Source organism: Pteropus vampyrus, unplaced genomic scaffold, assembly GCF_000151845.1.
Source record: "Pteropus vampyrus isolate Shadow unplaced genomic scaffold, Pvam_2.0 Scaffold245, whole genome shotgun sequence".
In the NCBI taxonomy this organism is placed as follows: domain Eukaryota; kingdom Metazoa; phylum Chordata; class Mammalia; order Chiroptera; family Pteropodidae; genus Pteropus; species Pteropus vampyrus.
The window spans coordinates 669,712-688,834 of record NW_011889026.1 but is presented as its reverse complement, the minus strand read 5'-3'; the positions used below and the strand labels follow the sequence as shown (position 1 = coordinate 688,834).

At 42.2% G+C, this 19,123-nt stretch overlaps 1 protein-coding gene across 6 annotated transcripts in view; it reads right to left on the bottom strand.

Annotated features, from left to right (window-relative positions):
* ZFAND6 (zinc finger AN1-type containing 6) overlaps window positions 1-18,452 on the bottom strand; it is a 35,139-nt gene extending 16,687 nt beyond the window's left edge. For 2 of the 6 annotated variants that reach the window (XM_011374386.2, XM_011374389.2), the window contains exon 1: window positions 18,352-18,452. The gene's annotated coding sequence lies outside the window, so the exon portion shown is untranslated. Of the gene's footprint in view, window positions 1-7,409; window positions 7,571-18,351 lie in introns of all 6 variants that reach the window. The other 4 variants (XM_011374390.2, XM_011374387.2, XM_023520054.1 and 1 more) reach the window with 4 other exon arrangements.
* Between the last annotated feature and the right edge of the window lie 671 nt (window positions 18,453-19,123).

Here is a 19,123-nt window from a genome sequence, read left to right as displayed (position 1 = left end):
TAACTGAGCCTGGCAGGTAGCTGTCGTCCTGACACACAGTCTGTGTCTCCCCGGTGTGTTTCCTTCCTCACCATGTCAACCTTACTTCACTGCTAAACTACGCTCGTGTTGTCTGGCCCCCTCTGCTGAAATGCGACCTCTAACGGCAGGGATTTCGTCCGTTTTGTTAGTGATGCTTAGAAACACGCTTGGCACGGGGAAGCCTTCGCCATTTGTCGACTGCACGGAGGAAGCGGCCCTGCCTCCTGCCAGCACACAACTAGCAGCAGCCACGGATTCATCTCGAGACTGGACGCCGCAAGAGGCTCTTTGAAGAGAGACCGAACGTGCTGTGTGACGAGACCGGGGCCCGCGGCAGGGGCCGCCACACGCGGGTACGGAGCCCGTGCGCCGAACGAGGGCTCGGCCTCGCGCTCTAAGCCACCGGGGATCTCTGCCAGGTCATCCACTCAGAGGGCTTCAGCTAACCATCTGCCTAATTAAGCACACCCAACACAGTGATTGTGTAAGTAAAACTAAGTTGCAGTCAACTTCACGGTCTCAAGCTGACCCAGGTCCCATAGCGCGTGCCTTAAGAACGAGTCGGTTATTACCTACCTGTACAAAGCGACCCAATATCTTTTGCAAAGGTGGGAAAAACCCAGATTTTCCCATTGGTTTCCACATCCGTGGACTTCCGTTCACTTTTCTTCCCCAAAAGGCTAACGCAGACTAAGACCTACACGTGCGAGGTCCGGCACACCGCCCTCCTTCACGCCCTCCTCTCTGACCCTCGACATCCCGCCGCGCTGCCCGAGCCCCGAGGACCACCTCTCCCAGGGCAAGTCTCCCACCGGCCTCCGGCGCTCGCAGACGAGTCTCTCCCTGACTTCCTCCAAGCCACAGGTCGTTCTCCGTACCGCGCTTTTTGTACAGAATCCTGGCTTTACTGTTTAGTTCTACTGAACAACATTTACATAGCGCTTTATGTGCCAAGCTCTGTTCTGAGCACTTTGCAAATACCAACTCCTTTAAACCCCATAACAATCCTGTGAAATAGGTAGCATCGGCATCCTCACTTCACATATGAGGAAACTGAGGCACGGAGAGGTTAAGTCAATTGCTCGAGGCCACACATTTATTAAGTGACGGAGCTGAGAGTCGATCGAGCAAGGCAATCCGGCTGGAGTCCATGCTCTAAACCAGTGGTCCCCGAAGTCTCCCTGTGGACCCCGGGGAGCCCTGAGACCATTTTTGAGGTCCAGGAGGCCAAACCATTTCCCTGCAAACAAGAAAGCGTTCGCCTTTCCCCGGTGTGGACTGGCAGCAGACGGCAGGACAGCGGAGCCGGGGCACGAATCAAGGCAGCAGCGGCCACCCGTGAGTCAGCCACCCCAGTCTGTGTCACCACGCTCGCTGCCACGATCGAAAGAGCCACCTTCGCTTGCAAACATTCTTGACGAAACGAAACACTGCGAACTTGATTAAATCTTGGTGCTGACGACACTGCGCTGCGCTCGCGCTCGCACCTGTGCCGGGACCCTGGCGCCCACGGCACCCGCCTCCTCGTTCTTGCTTCCTGGCCACGTTACCCCACCCTGAAGTCCACCTGCGGACAGATCTGGACACACAGCTCCTGGTCAGTGTCCCACTTCCGGGAAAGGCCCGCTAAGGGAACACGATACACACAATTCAGAGGAAAAAAACTGAACCGACAGCTACTTACAATAATCAGCCTCGTCCTTCGATGTGAATTGAAAAATGAACAGTGAATGAACGACACTGTCTGTAGGGAGAGTAATGTGAGAGGAAACCCACATTAAATGCAGAGAACAGTTATTCAGTTGCTCTAGATTACGGGCCCTTTCTCTCAAGGGTCCAACGGTGAGTGACCTTGGCTTTGTGTGCCATGCAGCACCTGTCGCAACTGCTCGACTCCACTTTGGGGGTGAGAAATGGCCACAGGCATTACGTAAATGAAGGGGCATCACTGTTTTCCAATAAAACTTTTATTTACAAACAGAGGTGTCCAAAAGGATGTGGCCAGTGGGCCGCGGTCTGCCAACCTCTGTTCTAGATCAACGCCAGAAACGCAGGGAGCACTCAAGTGCATGCCGGATGATTTCGAAACTATTTCAGTTAGAATATTAGCAGGAAAAATAGAGCAAAATTATGTGTCTACACGTCTGCTTCGCCACAGCTCTCTGTTCAAGGTGCCTGAATATACTCACTGTTGTGCCTACTGCTCTACGAGGCACTGTGAAAGACAAGTTCACGACACCCGGTTCCGCGCTCCAGACTCAATGTAACAACGGGAACAGTAATGTGTGATTTTCATGCACCCACACAGACATCACATCTAAGTCCAGAATTGTAACCAAATCCACAGCGGCCACGAAAACATAAAATGCTAAGAAGCACCAAAAATACAGTTTTTTGGAACTCTCCCTTCATAGGGGTATTAAAAAAAAGATGCCCCAAATGATTATTGCAAGATATTCTAGAAACTGATTTTTCTCTTTTAGCTAAAACTGAATACCTTGAGGAGAGGGATAACAAACATTGCACAAGGAGGCACGGCTATACGTCATTTCGAAACGACTGTTAGAAACACAGGGACAACTCGATGGGTAGTACGGCACAGCGAAAAGGTCAAAGAACTGACTTAGAGTTGGTTCTGATTCTGCCGCCGACCACTTAGATCAGCGGTCAGCCTCATGATCGTCAAATGAAGACAGGAGTGATACCTGTCTTTTCTACTTCAAAGGATTTGGGGAAGATCAAATGAGACAGTGATGGTAAAAACACTCCAAACCCCATAAACAGCAATAAGAAGCTCAGGTGGCTTTTCTAGGTCAGACACCTGCCGTTCACCATGAGAGGGAGCCACGCAAAGCATCAGGTATTGCACAGGAGCTGCAGTCATAAACCCAAGCCTCCCATCCACCCAGCTAGCTCACAAGGGCGAATTCACGAAAGGCCGCCTTGTCACACAGCGATGGCCTGTGAGATCTCTGCATACACCTCAGTTCCGTCCCAGATGGTACGGCTTTCTTGATCAGAGTGTGAGGAGATGGTTTCTAACATCCTCCTCCCAAGTTTCTAAAAGGATGCACTGATTATTCTGGATAACTGCCAACGAAATTTAATAAGTGCTTATACTTGTTATTTATAATCGTGAGGGAAGGATAAAAGCAAGTACGTGGTCTCATCAGGGGAGAGAATCCTATGTGCCTAGAATACAGGACGGTGGCAACTGACCCTGAGAACGGAGTAGGGCCACCCCGGGAAGGCTCTGTATCCTTGCTAAGCCGTCTGAACTTAAACTTGAAGGCTGTGGGCAGATCCCACCTCAGAATGGGAAGGAGGGTTTAACGAGCGTTTGCTAAATGCTTCGCTGCCATTTTTCATGTACCTCGTGTTGTTCTAAGGACTCAGGGTGACTTTGAAAATGCATGCTGTATGATGTCAGACGTTAAGCAAAAATGGTCAATCCAAGTTAAAAGGAGAGAAAAAAATGAGAGGTCAGGCATATTGTCAATAATCAACCACAAGGGAGGATTTGCTGATTAGAAGCCATTCACTGGACTCTATTCCTCCTAGCCGCTAACGCAAAGGCAAAGAAGGATGACTAGTTAGGAGGTACAATGTTCCAGAGAAAAATAATCAGTTACCAGAAGTACAATTAATCTTGACTCAGACAACACAGGAGCTCTTCCCCTACGGTTTATAAGTAGAACACAATGTGACATGGCCAGCAGCGTCTGTGAAGCAGAACGCAAGTTTCCAGGGTTGTTTATTGGCACCATCTTTCGATACGTATCACGGCCAACTTCAGTTACCAGGCAGCTCTGAGGAGCCAGAGCAAAAATAAAATCTTAACGCATCTAAGGGCATGCATGGACTTCTCGTGCATGCTTGTCATTTAGGCAATCCTTCGTTAAGTTTATTTCTCATAACTGTGGGCTCTGTCAGTGATTGCTGAGGCAGAGGGCAGGGATGGAGAGAAAACTGAGATGGTAGGTTGGGTCAAAAACATCTGCTTCAAGCAGAACGGCAGTAGAATACAGGACGGTGGCAACTGACCCTGAGAACAGATTACATATCAAGTTTCTGTGCAAGATTTCATTTGAACGAAGGGGTTCGAACGGCTAAAACAATTATGGAGAACCCACTGTTAGGTCACGATGCTCTCCAGAAGCCACCCCGGGATGGGGCTGATGAACTATCGCGAACACCCGAGAGGGTACCAGGCCGCCAGCCCCGCGAGGCAGCACCTCCACCTCTGAATGAAGATGCCCCGAGCAACTACCCACAGGTCATCATTTCATCTCATGTTCTCCAAAACTTTTCCCCCAATTAAAAAAATCAAATCGGAACATTACATCCTATACACGTATTGGTAAGCACTCACTGAAAATGTTAGCTCTTGTTATTATGGACTAGGCCTTGTGCTAGGTGCTTTATACGAATTATCTCGCCATATCTACATGAGAGGGGTAATATTATCACCCCTTCCCCACTTTTTAATTGGTTAAAGAGACTGAGGTTAGGCACGCCAATCACTGCCTCTTCGCTAACGTTCCCTTTTAATATAACCTGCGCTGCCTACAGCTCTCAGCTCTCACTGCCCTGCTAACACTGGGGCTTGTCCTTCTGGACAAGCTCATCGGACCTGGGTGGACACCTGACCACTGAATCGATTGGGGTGGGGAGGCGGTGGAGCTCCAGACGCACAGCAGGATACCGAGACTTCTTACGATTCCATAAGATTTTCCATAAATCTTTAATATCGCCCCTTTTCTTTCTTTAGTGAGAACGGATGTCTGTTCCCATGTGTGCTGGTTCAGGATTAGACTCCAGTAAACAGTGAGTTCTTCTGGAAGATAAAACTGTGTTTCTGCTTCCTGGTATCCTCTTGAACACCTGCCACGTGATGTTAGAAGGTAGCCCTTCTAAACGCACAGCAAGAGGGCCTGACTATCGGCGTGGAAACCCACACTCTTTGAGCCTCGAGCAGGACCACCCCAAGCGGAGGGCTCTCTTAAAGAAAACCCGACACCCAGTCCTTCCCGGAGGACTTCGGAGGAAGGCACCACCCACACAATCTGTCTTTCCAAGGAGCTTCTAGACTAGAAAGCACTCCGCCAGCGTCAAAGTGGAGAACACGGCTCACCTCAATCCAAGAAGCAGCGCGTTCGGACAGAATCCCGCACTGGCAGCTCTGCTTCAGTCACCCATCCATGCCTTCACTTAAAATAACTTTACAACGACTTCTGTAAATCGCCTAAAAAACACTTCACCGAAACCCGGAGAAGATACACCTGACCCTCGGCAGGAGTCTTGAAGAATTACCTCTGCTGCTTCTCCTCCTCGCGCTCCAGAGAGCTGTGTGTTGTCAGTGTCACGTCCGAGGCCAACATACTACCTAGGTCCGACCCGACCGTCTGGAACGGCCCTGCCCGACACCCAGGCCGCGTGTGGCTAGTGAGAACAGGAGGCAGGAGCGTAAGGGTCCCCCCGTCCCCCCGCTGCGGGGTGGGTGTCTCCCACGGTTCCTAACCGGGAGACCCGACCTTGTGGTTTCCAGACTCTTTCTCCCAAAGCCTTACGATCTATCCCTTGGAGGATTTAGAAGATGACGTTAGTATCTCTCCGCCCAAAGAGGAGACAAACTTAATAACAACATCACATGGCTGACTCTACAGCCTGTACTTGACCATGTTACATGGCCTCGGACTGCCGCCTGCATAACACAGCGGCAAAGGCTGCCAGGCCAAGGTGCAGCCTGCAGCCTCCGCGCTGAGGTACGGGGCAGGGCGCGGGCGGAGAGAAGCGAGAGTGTCATGTGGGCTTCTCAGCGCGGCAAAGCCAGTTAGCTGCTCGGCACTGTCCCCCGCCTGCCCGGCAGAAGACGGACACAGACACGAAGAATCATCTCAGAGGGAGAAAAGGCGATGGCGAAACGGGGACCAGTTCAGCATCACCCGATCCCCGATCGAGAGGACTTCCTCTTGTGTGTCCTTTCTGCCCAATCTCATCTTAAAAACTGCAGTTTATTCGAATGTTCCAGATCCGATTCCCGACCCTAATTTAAAGAGAGGCTATTGTGCCGGAGCACTGTGAACCAACGGCAGTGCCAGTGACCGCGGCTCCACACGTGACGTGCCAAACGACCGTAACTGCAGCGCTGAACCTCGCGTGACAGACCGTAAGACTCCACTGAAGTGAGTTTTGTCATTAAACGGGGAGATCATAATATTTCTTCTTTAGAGCTCCTGAAAGGTTAGGAACTAGGTGACCCCTGGACACTCACGCGGTGCTGTGCATCTGCCGACCAGTCCGGAGAGGAAACGGACTGGGCGAACCGACACCTGCAGGTGCCGCCGCCGCGGGAGGCAGCCCCACGTGCCTCGCCTGTGCCCGGCGCCTCCGGTCTCACCAGAATGCCCGCGTTTTCTAAACGTCTTCTCATCCACCAATTCTAAAGACGCTCGATTTTGATTTTCAACCCACACACTTATGACGTGAAAGAGAAAGCAGTTGCGCCTCGGTGCGAACGGCGCTCCTCCTACTCCACGCCTCCCTCAACGCTCGGAGGTTCGCGTCTTCACCCTCACGCTCACCGTCCTGACCACGGCGACGTCTGTTATTTTAATCACCTCACGCGTACGACCATGCGTTCCTCTAAGGGGGGAAAACATTCGATTAAGGGCCTCGCTCCTGAATCTATGAGGAAAAAAACGAAAACGAACAGGAAAAGTAGACAACAATTAGACATCCCCGCCAAATGATTCTTAGGGTGACAGCTTTTAGTAAGAAAAAGGAAAAGGAGAACTTTTCTTCTTCAACAGGTTCTTACATTATCAAAGCACTTTTGAAAAACAAAGTTGGCAAGTTTAAAAGTTTTCCAACTGAATGTAGGGAACAAGAGTGCCTTTATTTTGAAGTATATGCGCTGATTAAACAGAGCTATTTTAAAAATTAATTGTAATTCAAATGATTTCCAACAGCGATTTTCTACATTAATACCTAACATCATATTCCCCAAAATATTTTCATGGTTGTTTGTCTAACTATTAATTTCAAAGGCTGAAATCAACCCCAAAATACACAGCAATCTAAAGAATTATCATCTTTTGCTTCACAATAATAACATTAGTAACGAGATTCCATCCCTTAACACAATTCTGAAAAAAAGATGCAAGGGCACTAACGATATTTAGTTATCAAGTGTTAGTCTTAAAAACACTTTATAAGTAATAATCTACCACCCGCCCCCCCTCCAGTTTCACTATCCTACCCACCAGGAAAAAAGAGATGCTAAAAAATGTCTCCTCATGCTGAATGAAGGGATCTTCGAGCGCCTTAGATTAAAATTGTAAAGCACTATGCCCAAGTACTTAGGTTACAGGCTTAAGTCTACTCACACAGTTGAGGTGGATGAGCAAACAGCTGTCCTGTATCTTGAGACAGACATTAGCTTCCTGCCTTCCCTATCCTCATAAGCAGCTACTTAAAGTTTGAGTTTTATGCAAGAAAACATTTTAAAGCCTTCAGAGTTTTACTGCAGCAGACTTCAGATTCATTCCTGTAACACAGTTAACACGAAACAGAGTTGAGACAGTTAAAATTGACTATGCACATTTTAATTGTCTAAAATTTTAAGGAGTGCTTTCGCCACTATAGCTATACAGAAGGGCTGTTGAGGTACAATGAGGAAATCGAAACATTTCATTCGGTATCTGACACCACCGTACACTATAACAATATGTCACTATGACATGAGCAAGGATTAATTTTTATAAAACGTGTGCACGCAAAGTAAGCAAACTAGGTATTTTTCTAAGACTTTAGCTTATTTATTTAGCATAAACAGCCACCAACTCAAGAGGAACTTTTACAGTCAAAGGAGCGACTTCGGTGCCCAAAGAATACCCTTCGGGACGCTGCTGACTGGGGAAGATGGGAGTCTTGGGCCTCTCATATTTCTGACGCCTACGAGGAAGGTTTATAGCACGTTCCTCCCAGATTCAAATTTCTTTAGCACCATCATTACTACAGGTTAATCAAGTGATAGAAGGCTTGTCTGAAAAATAAAACTGCATTCAGTCACAATTTCCCAAGCACCCAGATAACTACTTTTCCCTCCACGTGTACAATACTGGCCGCAATTTCTACAGTCAATTTTAGGAAAAGCTTTAGGATTCCACAAACACAGTAAGCTGATTATTTATATTAGAAACGTGGTTTCAAAACACCATGAGAAATAGCATCCGAACACTTGAATCTCACCGATTTTTAAAGTATTATGTAATGCTGAACTATTTATTGCATATTTGCTATGTCCTACAAAATGATGTATTTGCTATGTCCTACCAGATGACTAAAAGCTTTAGGGCTCACTCAAAATAACTCAAATGTTTCTTAAAATCTACTTATACTGTACATATACGTGACCGACTCCGGCCTAAAATTTAAGCCAATTTTAAACCTACAAATCCCTAATTTAAGAAATACGGGGCGTGTATATGGACATTTGTGTGTATACACATGCAATATATTTGGGAGGGCAGGGAGTGTGTTTTCGGGTGCTCCTTGCCTCTAAATCAACTCTAACCCATACTGCCAAGGAGAGCGTAGCATATCCACGTGAGTCAGCAGACAGAGCTCACGTCACAGGCCTCATGAAACCCCAGGTCAGACCAACACGGTCTGCAGCTGAATTTCCAACAAACCCCTAATACATGAGATTAAAAATCATAAACCTTTATCTGTAGTTGCTTCTGTATTTCCCTGAGCTCAAACTGTACTATGTAGGTCCCGAGTCTGTGGAAAAAGGAGGTGATATATAGAAAGTCATGAAAAAAGGGCTCCAAAATAGTAAAACTTAGTGTAAGTGTAAGTGTAAGTGTATATACTAGGGGTTAGGGGACAGGAAAGGTTGCCAAATTTAGCATATTCTTGTAAATACTAGTTTTAAATAATGAATACCATTTTGAAGAGGTTGTAGTTAAGGGAAAAGGTAATTAGCTTTTTTCAGGGAAGATTAAAAAAGGAGTATGAAGAATAAGAGAATAATCGCAGGCGATTCGACTTTTCCTACAATAAATTTTAACTTTTCGGGTTACTATATATTTTTCTGTTTTCTCTACCTAAAGACGCCAAGCCTTACATTTAAACCAGAGCAAAGGCCCCACTCCCAGGTACTGACACACGTGTCCACACAAAGACTTGTACTGCAACGTGCTCAGTGGCCTTATTTATAACGGCCAAGAACTAGAAACGATCCAAATATCCATCAAACGGTAAAACAGCCACACAATGAAACACTATTCAGAAAAAAAAAAAAAATGAACTTAACAATCTGGGTGAACCTCAAAACTGTTACGCTAAATGCAAGAAGACAGATACAGACAGATACAAAAGTCCACGTACCGTGTGACTAGATTTATAGGAAATGAAACAAAAAGCAACTAGGGCAGAAAGGGGTCCAAGGCCCCGGCTGAGAACAGTTGGAGGTTAACTCCAAAGGGACACAAGGAAGCTTTCTGGGGGGATGGAAACGCTCCATACCATGACTGTGCTGGTGACTAATCAGTCGCCTGTCATAACTAAACGTGCACACTTAAAATTAGCAAATTTTATTGTATGCAAATTTACCTCAATAAAGCTGGAAAAAACAAAATAGGACAAAGGAGTTGGAAATGGCAATTTTGATTCAAAATAATCCTGTTATATCTGTACTCGGTAGAGGGTATCACGAGTTTGAGTTATACCAAGAGGAGCCACGTAACCGATGAGTTCGTTTCTACAAGTATCAGTTTTCCGCTAAGCAAATATTTTATTTTTTAATAATTATTTTATTTTTGCTAATCATCCTCATTTAGATAGAAGCAGAGAAACAAGCTTTGCGCTTTCTTACTTTCCCTCTACACGCACTTCTTGCTTCATTCCGACAGCTCGAAAATGATCTGCTGCCGCGAACAAGATCTGTGTGGACGGCCTTTTTATAACACGTGGTATTATTTTACAATAAGCACAGAACATGAATTGCAGCTTCAACATGTTCATCACCAATTTTCAAAGTTGTATGGGGGGAGCGTATAATTCACACAAATTCTATTAAACATTCTCTGCTAGTTCTAGACTTCCATGGGTAACTGATGTTAAGTAATTTACTGCATTTCAATGATCCCTCCCCAAAAAGGGCAGCCTATTCTCTTCCTCAAGAATCATTTCTGAATATTTTCTAATTCTTTGGAAAATATGGAGAAAGCAGTTTCCCCGTACTTCCTTGCTCGATCATTAAAGTTGTTACAAATAATTCATGTTCCTAAGAATTTTCAATTTCTCAGATAAGAACTTGCAGTTTTTAAAAAAGGTCCCTCCCTTCGCCAAGATTCAAATACGAAACCTAAAGATTTACTTAGACTGAACTGGCTACTGTAAGGCCAAGAGACTTCTTCACAGAACTTAAAAGAATTTATAAGTATTTTTAAGAAAAACTATAATTTAAAACATTTTTACTTGTTTACCAAAGTTAAAATGCTCAAAACTAATAGCTATTTAAAAACAAACAAACAAACAAACAAACAAACAAACAGTAGCCTTTCGACCTAAACAATTTAAATCAAAGTTGGCAAGATCAAATACTGCAAGATAAACACCTTCGATGAACCCATTCATTCACGGCTGACAATATGCTGTGAGGAACACAAAAATGTGACACAAGTCCAGCCTCGATGAGTTAGGTCCTGTCTCCCCCGCACGCCTATCATTCAGAAGTCTGAATGAATTAAAATGTTACTACCCATCTAATAGAAATTTTAATATTGAATTGTTTTAAATACCATGTTCAGTTTATTATACTGTTCACTGAGAATACATAGTTGATTTTTTTCAAAAAATTATCCAACTATCAAATCGCTTTTTTCCCTATAAATCTTCTGTATTCATCCTGGTTAACAGTTATCTTGCAGGGAAATGCTATCTGCTACAAATGGGATAAATACGCATGAAGAAAAATACAAAAACATTGCTTCTTAGAGACAAAACCCCTATCAATACACAAGTCACTTTCTTGGTCATGTAAATCCAGCCCATTACATTGTGACAACACTAAATTTTAGGAGCCATGTGTCTTACTCAGCAGTCTATATCTAGTATCTGGCACACCTGCACAGAACAGGTGTTCTAGGCACTCAAATGTTTATATAATGAATTAACACTTGACTTGCATTTATCCACGTCACAAAAACAAACTCTGAACCCCTAATATATCAACTACAGGAAACCCAATCATCCACGTAAAAATCAAATTACCAGAGTCTTTTCCACCTTTAATTTTGAGGATCAGTCAGGGAATGCTCGAACAGTGTAAAAAATACTAAGCTGGTTTATAGTCTTTCCTCCTTCCAGGCCGTTAAATAGCCAGGCTGATCTATAACAATCCCGAAACAGTATGCCAGATGACAAGCCCGTGCTCAAGACTTTCTGATTTGTACTGTATTCTCTTCGAGAACTTAAGGGCACCCGTAGGTCATCTGAGAAAGACATAACAAGTACAGCTGAAGGGGTCTCTTTTTGACATCATTAGAATATCCTACATGTACACTGTCATTACCTATAATTCTGAAAAAAAGCATTAGTAATTTAACTAATTTTTAAGTCTCCTTAATTAGGAAAAAAGTAGAGGCATATGACCTCTGAACCTACTGAGGAGTCAACACGTGAACCTGCACTGACCTGGTCTCAGAGTCACACAGAGAGCATCCTGATGATTCTGGGTCCCACGTTAGTGATACTGACTTATACTGTCTGGCAGTCAGTCGTTCCAAGGCCTTTCCCTTGTGTCTGTGTGGTTATAAAACACTCAATAAATTGCTAGGTACCGTATTCTTGGAAGCCACTTAGCATTCAGTGGAAAATTGTTTCTACTACATTGACAATGTGTCTTATTTATTTACTGGTCTCCTTATTTACTGGGCCTAAATCTGCTAGATCGATTGAGTCCAACTGGCCCAACGTTGGCCTGGATATATTGCTAGGAACTTAAAGTCCCAACACCCAGGCTTTCAGTTAGCCAGAACCAAAGACTAAGGAGAGTCTGATTCAAAATTTCGAGAGATAAGCAAGTTTGAAAAGTCAGTTTTCCTGAATTGATCATTAAACACGGATTTCCCTACATAACGTTTACGTCAGCATGTCTCAAATATGTGATTAATGGCATCAGAAAATTGCACATTGCTAGGTCCTGCCCCATACCTAATGAATCAGTTTCTGGAGGCTGAGCCCAAGGATTAGCACACTCTAACAAGCTTCCGAGGGATTCTTAGGTTCAAGTTTTGAGAACCACTACTGTAGATACCTACCAGAAATTATTACTTTAGCAGAGAACACAGTTAAGTACATATTTGCAGCTGAAAAGAAAATGGTTTCAAATGACTGGAAAGATGAAAACTTTAGAACAATTCGAGTCAACTAAAATTAGGTCATCTCAAAAGAAACCTGTCCAAAAAACAATGGTTTCCCACTATAAACGTTGGGGAAATACTATGTAAAACTTTAGCAAATGTTTTTCCTTGGCCAGACATAAGAAAACATGTCAACACTAACTATAGTAACCGGTAGGGAGCAGGTGGTTTTACCTTGGCAGCATTTAGTAACCATGAAAACTAAAGGAAGGGTGGTATTGCTATCGATATGCTACTCAGACCTTGGGGCAAAAAAAAAAAATAAGTAAAATTTTGGCAGGTGGAGGTTCTACAGCTACTGAGATTTGCTATTCACGGAGAAAAGAGATACATTAGATATTTTAAGTGATTATCTAAAAATTTAAGAGACATTGTATGCTGTATTTATCAAAGGTAAGCCATACGTTCTTAATAATAAAATGTTATTTTATTATATATTATTATGACATCTAAAATCTATTAAATGAACTGTTATTTTACATTTTTATTATCTTAAAAAGCAGCAAAAGATCTTGGATAGTAAAACATGTCAAATTAAAAATTTGAGAACAGTAAGGCATGTTTGGCCTCTAAAGTACTTTAATGGTTTAATAAAAACCAAAAAACCCCAAACTTCTGCTTTTGTAATAAGTAACCACGGACTTTTATTAAAAGTTTATAATTATATTAACTCCCAACTGTAAGTAAGACCTCAACCCGTTCGAAGAAACCAATTTACCTATATTTTCAAAAGTCCTATCCACTTGATCTTTTTCTTTTACCACCAAGTTGCTTTCAAAGCTAGAGATGAAAAGGCTTTTTGGGGGTGGGGGCGGGAGGGGGAGGGGATGGCCAGTGCAGGTCCTTTTACCTTAAAATATATTAGAGGGGGGTAGTGGGGATTGATAAAGACATGTAGTATCCAATGAAAAGTGATTCCAAACCAACTATTTCTGAGCTGACGTCAATTTTCTTCCGAGGTGAGATTAGCTGCACTATTTCGCTTTTTTGATAGACTATCTGATGCAAAAGAAAACACGTAGCCGATTTCTCCCCTGTAAGTTACTCACCACCTCATCTGACCTGTGTTCACAGGCAGATGCTTCATACACCCGGATGCAAAAATGAACACAAGGTCTCGGCTACCTGCTATTTAAGGAGGCCAGTAGCATTTCAGACAGCTTAGATACAGCGCTTTCAACTCTGCCCAGTCTTCCTTCTACACACCTCGGCCTCAAGCTTCCATTAAATGTGAAGAATTCAACAGCTTTGAAATTCAAGACTCACCACATATGGAAAACGATCTTTATTTTTCCTACATCTCATTCTTTTACCTTTTCATATTCTGGGGATGCCAAAACGTCTACCTTTTTCGAAAGGTTCCAAAAAATGGTCAGAAATGCTTTTAGAAAATGTTTTCTTTGAAGCACTTTTAGACTTTGGCAACAAGTTGTGAGCATGCCCTAGAAGGAGGAACCGTATGAAACGTAGCAGTGCGGAGGGACAGGGCTGGAGAAGCGAGCGGGGGCCGCCTGGGGGGGCACAGGGCTCGCTGCCGAAGACCAGAAAGGACTTTGGTCCCACCGCTGTCAGTGCAAAGGGTGGATGGACCCACGTGCCAGCTGAGGCAACCTTGGCCCTATTAGTCAGCCATTCCAAACTGTCTGATTGCTAAATGAAGGCAACAATACTTCCCTCTTTTAAAGCTGTTTGGAGACTACTTCACAGAATGGTTAGCACAGAATCAGCTGGTATGATTATTCACACTAGGTCGTTAAGAAAGTTCAAAGGACAACAAGGAATCAGGAAAGAATTGTAAACAGGGAAAGACAGACTTGACTGCGTGCAGGACGTTATCGAAAGCCAAATCTGGAAGTGAAGGTCACTGAGGAGGCCGAAGAAAGAAAGACACTGTGGATTGAAAACTGAGAGAAAGTTGTGACTAATGGCGGGAGGCTGAAGGAGAAGGAAGATCGGAATGACACCCCAGTTCCAGCCTGGATGGCAGTACCACCTGCTGCGACGGGGGGGAAGGCGGGTTTAGGAGATGCGGCCAGGAGGACGGAACAAGCAGTGAAGTTCAGCCTCGCTGAGCTCTATGCGTGGATGGAAGAAACATTTACAAGCTGGATAAATACGAGTCTCAGTGCAAACAAAACATATAGACCTTGAACCATTAACAGACATAGGATGTGAACTGAAGATAAGGGACTGGAGATTACCCAAGGAGGACAGTGAGAGGAGCGTTAAGGTCAGAATCCTGACGTTCCAACAGGTAATGGCTGTGAAGAGGAAGCATTTGCAAAGCACAGAGATCACAGACAGGAGGAATAGCATTAAACTCATGGCAAGAGTTTCAGGAAGGAAAAAGGAGTCAACAGTGCGAACCTTCGCTAGCAACAAAAAAATACCTCCTAAAACATTTACCTACTTTTATAAAGAAGCCATATAGAAAATACACTGCGAAACTGCCAACGTCCCCTATTGCACAGAACAAAGAGATCTAATAAATATTGAGCCACCGGTTGGTTCTAGGTTCTTTCAAGGTTTACTCACTTCTTATTGTCCGTTAAAAATGTTGATTGTTTTTCAAAACAAATCATTGCATTCTCATCGAATGGAGGCTAACAATAGAGACTCTGACTGCATTTAACATCCTCTCTAGATCACTTTCTTCCTCCATGCTGAAAGAATAAAATAGAGCTATCACTATTCTCATTTTTGCCTCAATATTACAGCATTTAAAGAGTTTTCGTCTCCCCCTGGAAAACTGGTTTCTACCCTCCAAATGAAACCAATAAACTCCAAGGGAGGGCTAGACACACCCCAGTTCTGTCAACCAGGAGAGATGAGACCAGGAGAGATGAGATACATCAGAGAAAACAGCAAACACGATCGTTTCTCAAAGTTCTAGTGTTCCCGGGCTACTAGCAGAGTAGGTGAACCTTCACCTTGAGGACCCATTAAAATGTAATCTACAGTTAAACTTGAAATGACTTTCACTACAATCGTTTACAATTACCTTCAGCCCTACTTGGTAGCAGTAAGATTAATCTGTTAAGAAGAAAATTAAATACACTCCTGAAATTCATAACAAAGGAAATATGTAAGCACCGACACAAATTTTAAATATTCGAGTGAATCTCAACCATCCTATTCATGAATAAAGTACTTATCTGCATATATATTGACACATCCAGCAAATTTAAATGCACTGATGTATTTCATAAGAACTTTTTCACTTATTAAAAGTGATGGGTTTTAAGATCTTCCCTTTTATTCCAAATAAGAAAAACGAAGTGCCTGAACTCTTCGGCCGTGACAAACAAAATAGACATTAAAAAAACAAAGAAACCAACAAACAAAAAACTTTCCCCTGAAACAACCACAATAACCAACGTACCAATATTAGCTCTGAAAGTTAGATACACTAAGTTATCAGTAAATTGAAGTAAGAATTTTCAGAAAGTATTTAAATTGCAAAATGAGCTAGACGAATTTAAGATTATTCGCGCTCAACCACTGGCTGCATCAATGAGTTAGAGCTTAACCCATGACTTGTCACTGCCCCCCATTTATAAATTATATTAATACTTTTAATTGTCTTGAAATTTGCTTTAAAACAACTTTTTAAGTTTATTCCGAACAGTAGTTAACAAGTTCATAACCTGAGCAGCGACAGCCTATTGAACAGACTGAGCTGCTGAGAGCACACGTAACAGCAGGTACTGCCACACAAACAACGTTCTTCACACGAATGCCACGTCTGGTCACCCTGTGCATACGGTCGTCTTCTCGCCTTTAACTGAAAACCTACGACATACGAGAAAGATACTCATGTGCCGTTTTAAATCCTCGATCCATACATACTAATTCTGCTTCTATATTGCATTTAAAAAATCCAAACAGTGACAAAGGCTAGTTACACCTGTTCAGAGACAGGTAAAGTAAGGTTAACTGGCACGGTTCCAGCCCCTCTCTAAAAATGTTTCTGACACATTTTCCTGGAAGAACATCTTCTTGGCAGAAAATATTTCCTCTGGTATGTGCTTACCAGAAGCAGCATGTACTCAGAAAAGCTGGCCTCAACAACAATGCCAGTGTAAAATATTAAGCCTTATATTTACAGACGGCAATCTATGTAATAAGTAAAAAAAATACCCAACAAAGACATAATTGCTCACTTCGGTGGGTAAAGATTTTCCCAATTTCCTTTAGCTGATTTTAATGTCCAGAAAATGGAAGTAGATCCATCTGCATATTGGGAAATGAAATTTAAAACAGGCTATTAGTTTAGGCAAAACTAATCAACAAGTCACAGAGCTTCAGAGGCACAGTTTAACATTTAATGGCTACCTATTAAAGAAATTTTGAAGCACATCCTGCTGGTGGCAATATAAACTGGTATAACCTTTTTGAAAAGCAATTTGGCCACTGAAGTGTTCATACCCTTTGATCTAGGGAAGCCCACACCAGGGGATTTTTCCAAAGGAAATACATTTTTTTTTTTTTTTTTAAAAAAAAGTAAAAAGGAAAATATTTTAAAATTTACACACGGAAGTCTGTTCAATGCAATACCATTTAAAATGATGAAAAATTAAGAACACTCTAAATATAAAACAGGCAAAAGACTAGGTAAAGTAAGGTCCCTCTAATCGAAGAGAATTGTAAAACAACAGAAATTAAAAGAATTTAAACAACAGATGATACAATGGAGTAAAAAGTAATCTGCACTTATTTACAATTTTGGGAAAAATACAAGAATATTAGTAAGGTAGAGAACAGGGGGGAAAAATAAGACCACCACACAATGATCTGGTGGGTACCCAAGTGACTTTTCTTTATTTTACTATTATTATTGTATTATTTAAGCAATAGATAGAGCACGTTCTGGAAGCAGCAGCATAGCAAATACAAGTATTACACTGGCTGAAATGCCCAGCTGGCATTTGGGCCAATTATTCAGATGAACTTTTATGCCTTAATTTCTATGAGGTTGAAGAGCAACACTATAAAGAAAAAAGTCTCTAAAGAAAACTTCTGGCACTGAACCAAAACAGCATTATCGCATAAGTAAGAAATGTCAACAGATTCACAGATACTTTTCTAAAAAAGTTTTGGTAGCTTACCAATAGCTATTAGAAATATAAGTTCATTCACTTCCTGTTTCAAAAAGGTGTTACTTATCTACATCTTTGAAATAAATGAAGTTTGAATGAAGGAGAAAGCAATTTTACCTCGTTCTACATAAAATGAACCAATATCGAATAACTAAGATGCACACCTGAAACTAATACAATATTGTACATCAGCTACATTTTAAAACCTTAAAATAAAATGAATCAATGATCTTTTTAAAAGGAAAGCTAAAATTATGAGCATACTGAAAATGTCAACCTATTGCTAAATTTAAAATAAAGTTAAAAAAAGGGGGTGTGCTGGGGGTGAAAAAGAAAATTAAACACCTGGCGTTTCAGTTCTTAAAAAAAAAAAACACACACATACATTTAACCTACCACATTTATCTTTCTTGAAGCAACTTAACAACATCTTAAGTTTAAGGAAAATGACACATCAACTAGACCTCCTCCAGATGTCATTTATAAAAACTGACAAATGACTGCTCAAACATCCAGCCCAAGAGAAAAGCCTGTTACCGGAGATGATTTTGATTCAAACGTTTTTTTAATGACACCCAAATTCTGAACTAAAAATAATGATAAAAGAAAGTCAAGTTTGATTCTCTGAACACCTATTTCCTGTCCAAACAGCCCTTTTGTTCTGCTTCCCTGCTTAATTTTAATGTTTAGTTTGCATCGGAAAACAGCAACAATGACAAAACCTAGCGTACACAGAAGCATAAAGGAGCAAAAGTGTAAAATAAAGGATCATTAAAAGATTAGAACAAAAATCCTACCAACAAAACCTCCACAATTTTCTGTTTGCTTCACCTCAGATTAACTTCACTTGAAGCTGTACTCCAAAGCAACCAAACCTGAATATCAAGCTCCACCTTCTCCAATTCTAGTGGCTGAAGAGTAAAATCTCCTCCCTGTTAGTGAAACTGACCTTTGTGATTGGACGCGGCTAATATCCATTATTTTAAAGAACTTTTCCTTGCTAGCAGGTTAGGTCAAACACACTAAAACCCTCTGGATAAGCTGGTTTCTTAAAGAAACAGTAGGTAACGTTTCAGTTTTCCCATCGTATACTATTTGCTTACTCTTTTGTCTAGGTAAAAAACAAATTAAGTAACAGCAGTGAAAACCTCACAGAAGCAGCTTTCATTTGCAGTTCAGTGACCAGCTGTTTAAAATACAAAGCTTTTAACCCAAATCATTTGATATTTTAGGAGCCATGAAGGTTAAGTTATGCTTCATGAAGACAGACTCCTTTTTCAACAGAGTTCACATTTTATTTGAAAATTTTAAAATGGCAACAGAAAATCCATTGCCAAGAGACTTAGAGAGAAGACCATAACTTAACTGAAAAAACATAGCACTACAATACTAGATGGAAAACAATGATTTCTAAGCTACCTATCGAATTCACTGATACTTATGTTCTCAGTTATCACCACAGTAAAAATTTCAGTGACATCAAAGATTGATCATTTCTACTTAAAACTGGAGAAAAAAATGAGACAGAAATATTATTTCTCTATGACCACATTAAGAGTTCTGATGTGT